The 12478-nt window shown below is 41.1% G+C and overlaps 1 protein-coding gene across 5 annotated transcripts in view; it reads left to right on the forward strand.

Annotated features, from left to right (window-relative positions):
* The window catches only part of ptprsa (protein tyrosine phosphatase receptor type Sa), a 250536-nt gene that overhangs the window by 61725 nt on the left and 176333 nt on the right, over positions 1-12478 (forward strand). For 3 of the 5 annotated variants that reach the window (XM_067596690.1, XM_067596689.1, XM_067596692.1), the window contains exon 1: positions 1469-1975. The exons of 1 other annotated variant lie outside the window; for it this stretch is intronic. The gene's annotated coding sequence lies outside the window, so the exon portion shown is untranslated. Of the gene's footprint in view, positions 1-1467; positions 1976-12478 lie in introns of those variants that run through there. One more of the 5 variants, XM_067596687.1, reaches the window with a different exon arrangement.

Here is a 12478-nt window from a genome sequence, read left to right on the forward strand (position 1 = left end):
TCTGTGTCTCGCCTCCCTGCTGGACATAGTGGACACCAGCTGTCACTGCTCAAATTCAAACTCTACCAGCCAATCAGAACTGCTGTTTCATCTTAAAGTGAATGTGATTGGGTGAACTCATATTCCTCCTCACTTACAGCAAAGTGAAAACAGTAGGGTGAAAAGTGGAGACTGCAACCAAAAAAAAAAAAAATGAAAATAGCATTTTTTTTTTTTTCTTAATTGTGGCTCATGAGTAATCACTAGAGCAATACTTCCTTTGATTACAGCTGATTGTTTTGTTTTGCTGTTGTTCTTTTGTAGCATGTTGTAGCTCCAAAAAGTTCCATTCAAAAGGTTATTTTTTATTATCACTTAGATTAAAATAATTTATGCTAATTTGATTAAGTTTTGAAACTGAAATGGAAACAAGGACAAACGGGATATCTCACGGTAGAGTGGTCACTGAATAGAAATAAATATTCATTGAACAATTAAAACTGAGTAACTTTTCCAAATTGTGATCTTGCCTCACAGAGCATTTCCTGTTTGTTCCAGTGCTGTATATGAGCTGAAGTGTTGTACAGAGAGATTAGGCTACATCTCTGGCTACTCTGTAGTGAGTTTAATTATGATTCAACTGGACACAGGTCATTCTACTCTAAATATCAGTGTAGCCCATCTAAAATTATGAAAAAAAGTGCTCTACTATCCAACCATATATAGCCTTTATTATCTGGGTTCATAGCCTTGACTCTGGGTGGAGAGATGCTCCATATTTTACATCATTTTTATACAATGAACTCAATGCAATTGCATGGGAAGATGCTGTTTAATGTAACCTGTAACATATCAGAGGACATGGCCTGAGAAGCTGAAGCTACTCAGACAATAAATGCAAAAATAATATCATTACTTTATCAAAAGTGCATATTTTCCCATGAAGTAGTCCTTTTTTTACATTTCTAATACAAGTGCTTGGTATTAACAGTGGAAAGTTGTCACACTTTAATCCCTTGTATGGAATCCCACGTTCACATAACATCAGAAAATAGTAGTATAATAGTAGTATAATAGTATAATTTTTTTTTAAATTTTTTAGTTGCAAGTCACATTTTTGCAGTGTATACGTTTAGCCTAGTGGCCTAGTTAAAAAAAATCTTAGACTCATTTACATGTGAATTTTTAGAGTATAAAAGTTATAAAATATCCTCACAAATATTCACAACTCCGTGGTTCATTCTCACACCGCTCTCACGCTTCATGTCACTGCACCGTTGCTCTGTATATTTGTCTCTTCATTCTGCCGCTGCAGCACAGACTTATAAAATAACAGATCAGCCACAGTAAGTCCTGTCGCTACAAGCCCCATTGTGCTATGATTTCCGACTAAACGTGCATGAACGCACCAACCGGTAGGATTTACGACTGACTAGAAGTCGAGAGACGCAGTTTATGAGGCGGCATTGAACGCAGCACAGGGCTCCGTATTTTTCCCTGCTATAGAGGGGAGGGATAAGGGGGGTATTTGACTCCTGTCTCCCCACCCCCAGTCCGTGCGAGGTGGATTTAGGAAGAAAGGACTCCAAACCTGGGACGTGGAGATAACGAGAGACACCAATAAAGAGACATAGCCTACATTTGGAGATCCGCGCGCGGCGGTGTCGCGCACGGATTATTGTAGGGTGTTTTATATTTCTCTTTCACTGAGGAGATTCTGGCTTGGAGCGTCTGCTCTGAGGGGAAAAGGAATACAACACACGGGGAATAATATGAGTATTTTATACTCGCTCCTTCTGTTAACAAGTGACTGCTCTGCCGATCAAGAAAGTGGAATATAACGGTTTTTTTTCTACCATCGGGGATGCAAAGTAGCAGGAACTGTTTTCTTGAGGGAATACGACCGCTCACCCACAAAGAATACGGATTTTTAAAAGCTCTCCCCCGTAAACCAACCAGGGGGTAGTCTCAGAAATACTTTTCTCACGCCGATGAAGTAAGTACATGGAAGTTTTCTTGTTCTTTACTCTCGAAATGCTTGATTTCAGTTTAGAGGGCAAACTGTAAGAAGAGTCCTAGTAGGTGCTTATTTTTTTGCCATAATGCTGGACCGTTGTATTCACCGGGTTTGTTGAGACCTCAGTTTGTTAAGGAAAAAAAGGTATTGCTGTTCTCTTTTGGGCTGAATGTGTTTTAAAGGAAAGTTGTTTGCTCTCATTTTATTCGGTGTTTGCCAACTTTCTTTGCACAGTGCGAAATAGATAGCAGGTACTGATGTCGTCTAGTGTCTCTACCACTTTAATGCAAATGGTTCCCAAACTTTATTATAGGACCTCCTCAGACATACAGAGACTGCTTTTCTATATAGATTTTGCCCCAAATGCAAGCCCACATTATTTTGCATTTGAAAACATCGAGGGGAGCTTCAGTCACACGGCATTTTCTGCTGAAATGATGCGTAAATCAGTCATTTTAAACCGCAGCCTAAAAATACCGATTAAACAGTTACTGCCACTAATAAACAAGGGAAAATAAACTGTATCAAGAAATCACTCTAATATCCCAGTAAATTAGGTCTTTCTATCCTGTGCTACTCCGTTAGTAGCACTGCTGTAGAAGTTTTGTACTCCCTTTATGTTGAGTTTATTGGAATTGATAGGAATTCTTTTGTTATCTGTGTATAACAAAGAGCTTATTTAAGTTATTTTTCTTATGTGTTTAGAGAATATCCTTTTAATTTTTTAGTATTATCACTTAAGGGTAATCTTCTGCCTTGTGAAGAAACTTTTGTCTGATTGTGTTAGGAAGTTTGGATACAGCTTCAGGCTGTGGCCCTCTTTTTTTTTTTGTTAAGGCTTGCTACAGTAAGTCAAGTGAGTCCAATTTGAATTTCAATGGATCTTAATTTTATCAGAACATTTGAGGCTAAACCTTCCCTGAGCAACATCTACACCCTCCACCCCAAAAGCAACTGTGAGCCAAAAAAAGATTAGTAATGCATTTCATTTACTGGGGGTTGTGAACAGATTAGTTCAAACACTTTTGTTTTTGTCCCTGACTTTAACAAAAATAACAGAGAAATGTTTTGGAATTTAGGGAGTTCAGAGGTCAGGTCAGACACAGCACAGCGCCAGGGAATCAAGCTGGAAGATGCTTATTGCCTTGGGATTTAGTGGTGGAAGGATGAGGAATGTTGTATTTTTGTATATGTCTTGTTGAGCTAAAGGCAATGTTCTTACATGGTGAATAATTAAGATGTCTTCTATTTCAGTATTCTTCTAAAACCACTGCAAATTCTACCAAATGCAGAACATTTCCATTTGTAATGGAAATTCGAGTTTTACATTTTTTTGTAACTCCAGCTCATCAGTCTTGCATGCCGGTATTCAATCAGCCTGCTAGCTTGTATAAATAAACCAATTTGTCTTATGATGAGAGTCACATGTTGATTGTCAGTAGCAAGAAGGAGTCTTGTCCTTCAGAGTAATTGGACAACACGTATACCAAGAGGCTGTGCATCAAGTGTTTTCTGGATTCTTAATGTGGCTTTAATTGAACAATTTATCACCCCTGATCACTGTCAAATAACTGGGCAAGAAAGACAAAAGGTAATGAAAATGCGAAGGATAAGCTGCCAGGCACAGCCGGCTAAGCGTGACCGGTGTGTCTGTCACAGCAGCATCAGCAAGGTGCTGTTTTATTTAATTTTACTTATTTATTTCTTTTCTTTTCTTTTTTTTTTTTTTTTTGGTCTGTAGAAATCACAGATCGATGCATTTGTGAGTGGCAAGCTTGTAAGCAGTGGTAATGAATAGTGAAGGAGGAGGGGGCAGTGAGAACATTACATCCTTGAAAACTTCTTTTATTGGACAAAACTTTTGATTTCTCCCCGGAGCTCCTTTCCCTACAGTTGGAAGAAAAGCTAATTGAATTGTGCCCCGGATATGATGCTTTTTTCCACGCAAGTAGGGAGGTCTTGGAGAAGTGTCCTCCTCAGGGTTTTGAAATTCATTTCCTTTGCAATTATTACTTTCTGAGCTGTTTTCTTTTATTTCCCCTACCTCAAGAGTAGGGTGGTTTCTCTCTATTTTTGACGGGATCAAAGGGGAGAAGAGAGGGAGATTCTAGATAGCTACAGGCCTCGCAGACTGACTGTAAGATATTCAAAGTCATGTGTTTTACTTCGGATATGTGGAACACAGTTTAGAAGTTGTCATCTTTGTGACTGTTTTATGTAGTTTTTGTGCTTTTGGTCCTTAACATCCTTATACAATCAACTTAGGTGATTGAGTAATAATAGATTTTTTTATAGAGGCAAAGCAAGCATGGCTGTTGATACTGTTTTTTTTTTTTTTTAATTATCAGAGACTTTCCAGATGCTGCACTAAAACTGAAACTAAAAAATCTGATCTAAGAAAAAAAAGTCAAACACACACACACTAACACAATTAAAACAAAAAGATATAACGGATGATGTGAATTGAAGATTACGATGGGCTCTCCCGGAATGGATAAATAACATTCTGGTTGTATATTTCTTCATTTGCTGTGCATTTATTGTTTTACTCTCATTCATGCTTTCACCTAACCAATGCTTATTAAATTTTTCTCTGTGATAATGAGACCAAAATACAATATCAGTGAACAGTATACATTTACTGTTGCGGGCTTTTAAGGCCTACAATTTCACAGTTACCCAATTTTTACCACCCAGTGCCCCGTTCAATTCATTCAAATCTAAATTAGAAGCGTTTTGGTGGCATCAAGTGCTTTGCAATTAGTCACATCGCACTTGACACAACAACACAGTTAATAACAGCTGCTCTGAAGTGACTGTCGTTGCAGAGAGAAAAAGAGAAATATGCGCTGTGCAGAGGCGCTGTTGCACTCACAGCTAATTGTGTTTATTCATTTTAATTTGCTCCGAGTGCTAAATCAGTGCTCTTCCAGCGACATGAGGTGCAATTAGTCTGGTTGTGAAAACAGGAGGCAGTGTGTCTTGTGAAGTGTCCCCTCCTCTCCTCTTTGATTTGTGGATTAGCTGTCCCTTGTCATTCACATTTATTTTATTGTCACATAATCAGGCTGCAGAAACACTCAATAAAAGTAGTATGTAACATCCTCATAGCGTTAAATGTGCGCACAATGGAAAGATGCGTGCAAATGACAACATTGTAACTCATGTATAAAAACATGTCAACAAAAATGAAACTATACTACTAGTTCATACTTTTTAGGCACATGAGAGCTTGGCCTGGTGTCAACTGAAGACTGTAGCTCATTTGTTTATAATCATTTTTTAATCCTTGTTGACTTTATTTGCATTTATGTCGTAAATTAGTCAGCTGATGTGCACCAGTCTTATACTGTTATGATATTAATGATATTCCACGCATGAGATCAGTTGTTGAACCGGGTTCCCACAATTCCAAGAATAACTTTTGGCAACAATAAGAAGAGGAATGATCTTTTGGCGTTGTAGATTTTCTCCAATCATGAAAAGTAATCACTGCAGCTCACAAGCCTGAAACACCTTCTCTGTGTGTTTCTGTGCACTAACGAGAAGTGTTGTTTTTCCAAACTAGAATGTAGAACAACGAAAGAAGAACTTTCGAAATGGAAGTTTTCGACTGCCTAAGGGTGACACAATATAATGCTTCAACCCAGAAAGTAATGTAATCATCCTTGTGCTTTTGTAATTTGGTTTGTTGTTTTGCTCCATTATGAATATTAGCCCAACATCACAGAATATTTTTCCCTGTTCCACATTATCATCCATCATTTTTTTTGGCGCAGGGGATTGCAGATACAGTACACTCTATGTGTTTTTTTGAGTCTGGAAACAGGTCAGTTTTAGATGTTTGCCTGTGCAAGAAAAAGTTATCCAGAAACACCTTCTCTGCCGTCCTTTCGTTTACCTTCACAGTCTACCACATATTGTGCTGCAACTGATTACTGTATATTAAACTAAGAGAGTAAATAATAGAGGTGACAAGGTAGAGTGTGCTTTTGATTCTTGTTCAATGGGAAATACATGTTGCCCAGTCACTGGGGCCTCCCCTTTTGAATATGCACTCTCAATACTGTAAGGCACTTTGGATAAATATGTGAGAACTTTTACACCCAGGGTTGCGCTATTTGTCAAGACATAAATAGCCTGCAGTCAAAGAGGAAAAAAAGAACATTGCAGTCACAACAATTTAAAAGATCATCAAGGTTAAACTTCCAGAGGCTGGTGTGTCATTTTCACTCCGTAGACCTACATTTTCACCCCGGCCATAGGGGGAGAAACATGAGATGGGTGGCTGGCAGAGGAATTATTGACCACTCACTCAGATTCCTGCTGGTTGCCTTGGGTCTAAAATTGGTAGCTCTGCCCTCAGCAGACCTCTTTGGGGGTGAGAAATGGCCATGACCGGAAAGTCATATTTACTCATCAACTCTCCTGAACTCAAAAGGTCAGCGCTCCAAAACAAGTCTGCAATGGTTTTGGGCACAGATGACGCAGGTTGAGAGGCAGGGGCCAAGGCTGTGATAAGGTGTGTAAACTCAGCAGGATTAATCTGTAGTTGGCTGAGTTTAAGTCCACCTTGCGTCTTGGCTGACAGTCAGGCTCCTCCAGTGTTTGCTCACTCTTGGTTTCCTCTTCATCTTTCTGTGTCTCTCACTCAGTTTGTCTTTCTCCTACACCACCCTTCTCTCTGCTTGTCTTTTCTCTTTCTATTTCTCCATTCTTGTGTTTCTCTGTCCAATTATAAACTCTGCAGATGTTGAATGCTGGGGATAGACAGAAAAATCCATCGCTTTTCTGTCTCGCACCTCTTCCCATCCCTCGTCCTCTCTCTCCTGTCTCATGTTGTCTCTTTTAGAAACAACCTAGAAGAAGTAATATGCCAGTTTCTTTCATGTGCATCAGATCGATGCTTTTTTTTTTCTATTGCTGTGTATTACTTTTATCCTTTTTGTTAAAGAGTGGTAAATGTGTCTCATTGTGGATGGATCTCAAATGTGTCTTTTGTGTATTAACACCTGAAATGTATACAATTCATGTAGCTTGTGCCCTTGTATCACCCCAGATGTTCTAGGTGGAAAAGGAGGATTAAAAATCAGAGATTTTTTGGTCAAGTTATTGTGTGCAGAAGTGAAGGTAGCCCATCATACACACAAATACACTAATTCCTGCCAGACTATGTGGTAAAGCCTTGGGGAATACATCGACACACTGTCACCTCCCCAGCCTCCTGCCTGTTCTCTTGGTACCTCCAGGTTTTACAAAAATGATTCGCTCCAGCTCCCTCTGATGAAGTGACAGTAATCCAGTTTTGACAACAAACAGGAGCAGACCTTCTCTAGATGCCTCATTCATTTTAGTCTCCCTCAAGATACAACACACTTGAACAAACATTGTGCATAGTTTGTTAAATCCAGAGAGGAAACTATACCAAACATGGAGTATTCACACAAACATCCATTCACTCTTTTCCCTCTGGCCCTAATCCCATCCTCTTTATGGTTATGGAGTTAATTTGAACTGGTGTTTCATGGTGAGAAGTAATTAACATCCAGTCTGGGACAGGCATCAAATGGGCGTGTCTGGTTCTGTCTATCTGCATGCGTCTCCTCTGACTGTCTCCTGATTCTGTCTGTCGGGGCTGTTTCTATGTTAAGTGTGATTACCAGCTGGCCTCCCCCAGATTGATGCACAGAGGTTCCCCTTGGGGCGTCTGCCTCCTCCTCTTTGCAAACTAGGTCTGGCAGGAAGGACTGCCCTGCGCCCTGGCAGTTTGACCCCTGTGAGGTTTTAGACACGTGGTAGTAGGGGGGCTAAGGACCCCCATTCTTACGCCTGAAGGGTTCGAACAGGTTGCAGTTAGCTCATTTAAACGCTGCTCATGCAGGCCGTTAGCGCGCACCAGCCTGTTGAGCCATCTGTATGAAGTGTGTATTTGTGAAGCAAATGTCCAAAAACATTTCTGTTTGTGCATACACTATAATTTGAGCCTGTTAGAGCCTTGTGAGACAAAAAACTTTTAAATTTGCCAAGTGTATGACAGCCCACTGGTAAGAAAGGTCACTTGTCTTAGTCACTGCAACAGCCAATCTGTCCATCAGCAGGAGTGTGTACTGTTTATGTTTCCCTGAGCAAAGTACTGAACCCTTTCATGCTCACTCATTGTACTTACCGTCAGTTCAATATTCATAAAAGCATCTATAGTTAGCAATGTGACTGGCTATTAGTTCAGTCTGATTTAAATCTTGATGTCCAAGATTGATTTATTACAGAATTGTTTGGTAGCAGTTCTGTATTTCAGAGCAGATAAATGCCTAATAAATTTACAGTATTTACTTATTCAGTTACTATATGAAAAGTTAATACAACTTTAGCTCCAGAATCCTGTTTCAGCATCTGTACAATGAAGAAAAGCCGAATTTAAGGTTGAGAAGGCTGCATGTGCCTACCGGTATATACAAGTATTGTAAGTAGCTACTGTACAGTAGAAGCACATGGGGATATTTTCATATATTGGCAGAGCACTGTGTGTCTGACCTTCACAAAATCCTGGTTATGAGAAGGGTCATAGACATGGGTCCAATTATCAGCTTTGACTTCATCAAACCAAAAAAACGTGCCTCTCCCATGTTGTTGCTTCAGTGTGAAATGGTTATGGGAGAGATTCGTTTTGTGTGTGTATGTGTGTGCTAAAAGCTGTTAATCCAATGGTGCTCATTGTGTGCACACAGAAAGCCTAGGGCAAGATGGCTAGGCCCATTCAGATGATCCCCCATACCCACCCATCCGCTTCACCCCCACCCGCTACCATGTCCTTTTGTTCCTGCCCTCTCCACACATGCACACCCTCACCCAAACTTTAGAGACATCTGGTATAAGGGGGGGGGGGAAACAGGAGGGGTAAGCTTTGGGGGAAGAGAAAGGAGGAGAAGGGGAAGGAGGACATGAGTGTGGGGAGGTATACTCAGCTGCCTCGAGGGGTGGGAGTTGAGAGATGGGGGTCGCAAAGAAACGTGTACGGAGGATAGTGGGGGGTTGTTGTCATAGTGTAGAGAAAGGGAAGTGGGGTAGCTAAAGAGGAGTAGGCACATAATTGATGGTTGGAAGTAATTGTGTGTAATGCAAGCAAGTAAACATGGGCCTCTGGGAAGGAGAGAGATAGACAGGGAGAAAGAGAGGAAGCCTGCGAATAGGAGAAAAGAAAGGAGGGGGATAAAGAGAGGAAAGAGAATAATGAAAAGAGTATTAGGGAATAGAGAGCTGAGGAGAGAGCGAAGAAAGGGTACAGAGAGGAGATGAGACTGGGAGAGAGTGAGAGGAGAGGGAGCAGGGTAGGAGGAGGAAAGGGAGGGGGCCTGCTGTTCTGTTGCATCACTCAGTGCTAGCCGGGGTTAAGAAGGAGTAACTACCTGCCTGTCAGGCTGATTGTTCATCCTTATGCATCAGGGGATACGCGTCCCGGTTCATGAGCGATGGCGCGGATTCACTATGTGGGCCACTTAACCACAGAAAATGGCTGCCTGTGCATCTCTGGGAATATAAGCAGCACTGCCAGGTTGGGCTTTCTGAGCCAGTGATGGGTGCTTTGTATGCAGATGACGCCACCATCTCCCTGATGCTCGTTGACACAATGTTTTTAGGTGCAATTTTTACCCTACATGCTTTCAACAGCAGCGCAGTGCCACTGCTAAATGATGAACATTGCTTAAATTTCCCTTTGTACATAATAACAACGATGAACACAAACCACGTCCACTTTCTCCGCCACGATCAGCTGACTGGAGCTAGTGGAGAGAGAGTGAGAACCGGTATCATGTATGGTCGCAGATGATACCATGATAGCAGCCTCTCCTCTCTTGTCCCCTCCTCTGCTCTCTGTGTCGGTGTTTGACCAAGGGTGGGGCTCAGCTCCTCCACCACACACACACGTAGAGCAGACATCAGAGCAGAGAGGCCGTGGTGGAGACAGTGAACCAGGTGAAGTGAAAGAACCAACGACAACTACGCTCGTTACTGTAAGTGCAGTAAAAGCTTTGAGTAAGAAGCCAATAAGAGTAATTTATCAAACCACCTGTTCAGCAAGCATAAACATGTACAAAAGCGATATTTTCATCTGCTTTGTCCACAGTCTCCCGTCCACAGGACATATCGCTCACTTCATCAGTGTTGTTTCATTTGTCTTTTTGCTAATGTCTGAGCTTACTAGGGTTGGGCGATTGGACAAATTCACTGGTAATCTGCGATTGGTTGAATCCATTGGCTTTTTTTTTTTTTTTCTGGGCAATTTTTTATTTTTTTGTGCAATTTTAACTAACTTACTATAGTCTTATACAAGTAGCGCAGCTGCTGTAAGGGATAGCTCAGTGCATAGGTTGTGTGTGTAGCGAGCGTGTGGTCGAGAGAGAGAGAGAAAGAGCGTGTGTGAGTGACGGTGAGGCTGTCATCCGGAGCAGAGAGTATGAAGTAATATAGCTGCGAACACAGCAGTCCAATGTGTGTACAGTTTAGGCTATTTGTCAGTGAATAAATGCTACAAATTCCTCGAGACCCAAGCCATTTTTTGACATTTATTACAATAACACTTATCTTGACCTCCAGAGCCCTTTTGGTGTCAAAAGCCCCGGTAACTTATCACACACATGACTCTGCGGACACCTATCTGGAACAAATCTAAGCTTGTTATAAGTTATTCCACCACCAGTGTGTGCAAATAAATACAGGTCTCTGTGCCTGCAACAACACTGCTGCTGAAAAAAAATCCTAAGGGAAACAATGAGGTGTAATTCACATTTTACCCTCTCTGTATGCAGTCTGGCTCACAGAAACCATTTATTTTGTATTAATAATTCCCCCACCACAACAAAGCTCCTCTATCGAAAAGCCCAATCATAAGGCCTCCACAGTAATTACAACTTCGCCAGCCTGAGCGCCTTTTCAAACAGTACGCTGCCTCATCTTTCAGTGAAATGGAAACAAAGCCTATGCACTCCAGTCTGGATACACAAATTACAGCGTACCAGTGGCGCGTAAAAGAGAAAGAAGACAGAGAGAAGGCACCAGGGGCAAAATGCATTGAGTTTCCTCTCACTTTCTCATTGTGCATCACAAGCTTGTCTCCCGGACAGGGAAGAAGGGTTTGTCAAGCGCATCACGATGGAGAGAGTAAAACCTTCCCCAGCCCCTGGGAAGATAGAAGGTGACATTTGTATGTAAATGGAGACAGGCTCTCTCTACTATATTCTAGCTGACAGGAAACAGAGTGGGCAACCTGGTGTTATCTTTTCTTTTTTGAGAAGTTGAAGATTTAGTTGTTTCTCTGACATTTGTTTTTTGGGAGTAAAAGGACTGTAAAAGGTTGCTTTACAGTGTGTGGTAGTGTTTGTGTGTGTATGAGAAAAAGTCTTGTGCATTTGTCACGCACATGCGTGCATGCACACCTGAAACAACACCAGCAGGTGGCCTACACACAAAAAAAAATGCATGTTGACTGAAATAATCAATTTTTTATCTACAGCATATGGCTCTGGAGTACTGACTGAACATCAAACTTGTAGTTAGAATGCTACCATGAGATTAGTCAAAATGTTTTTTTGTCTTTTTGGTTGTTTATTTTGCCCAAGTAGTGAGTGAAATTTATCTGTGTGTGAATTCATATTTACAGTTCGGCTGCTTTAAGATTTTGCAGATTCTGAGATCCAAATAATTTACGACAGAAGAACAATAAAAATAATTCAAACAATTCCAATAGAGCCTCAGCACCTGCAGTGGCTGGACTCATAATTAACTCTTGTGTCTCAGTGTCAGAGAAGATAATCCTGATTAAAAAGCGATGGAGGTTGGGGGAAGAATGACAACATAGCAATCAGAGATACCAGTCACGGTTGGGGAGATTAGCACTACTAGAGGGTGGGGGGCTACTCCTTTGCTGCTGTCACCCTTTTGTTTATGGATCAAATCCATGGTTGAATAATGGTTTTGGAGATTTTATTTTTTTCCATCTGTTTTTTTGTATGAGGGAAAAGATTGTCTTGGACACTAAACTGCTTTATATTTTTTGTGTTTTTGTTAAAGGTTTGTAGTAGTTTGTGACAGCAGAGAGCAGAGTACCTGATAATGAACTATAACTATATCACTATAAAATCACTGACTGCTTTCATGTGTTGTATTTGCTTGACTTATTCCAACACTGTCATTTGATTTGGCTGTAGAAATGTTTGACCACTCAAAACTTCGGTTTTGAGGAGTGGCATGTCAACAAGGTCGTTATGGAGACTCCTCAACCCCCTGCTGTGAGAGGGTCACTGCTACCCTGCTACTGTCATTCTGGCCATTATTAAGAAAGAAAGTCAACTAAACAACAACTGGTGGGCGCCTCTCACCTTTTGAGAGACTATCTTGTAAACGTACAGTCTCAGTCATACCTTCAACTGCAAGTTTTGTCCATCAGCAGCCACAGATCTTATGGGAATGTCCTGGATGCTGAACCCC

The sequence above is a fragment of the Thunnus thynnus genome, chromosome 8 (genome assembly GCF_963924715.1).
Source record: "Thunnus thynnus chromosome 8, fThuThy2.1, whole genome shotgun sequence".
NCBI classification, from domain to species: Eukaryota; Metazoa; Chordata; class Actinopteri; order Scombriformes; family Scombridae; genus Thunnus; species Thunnus thynnus.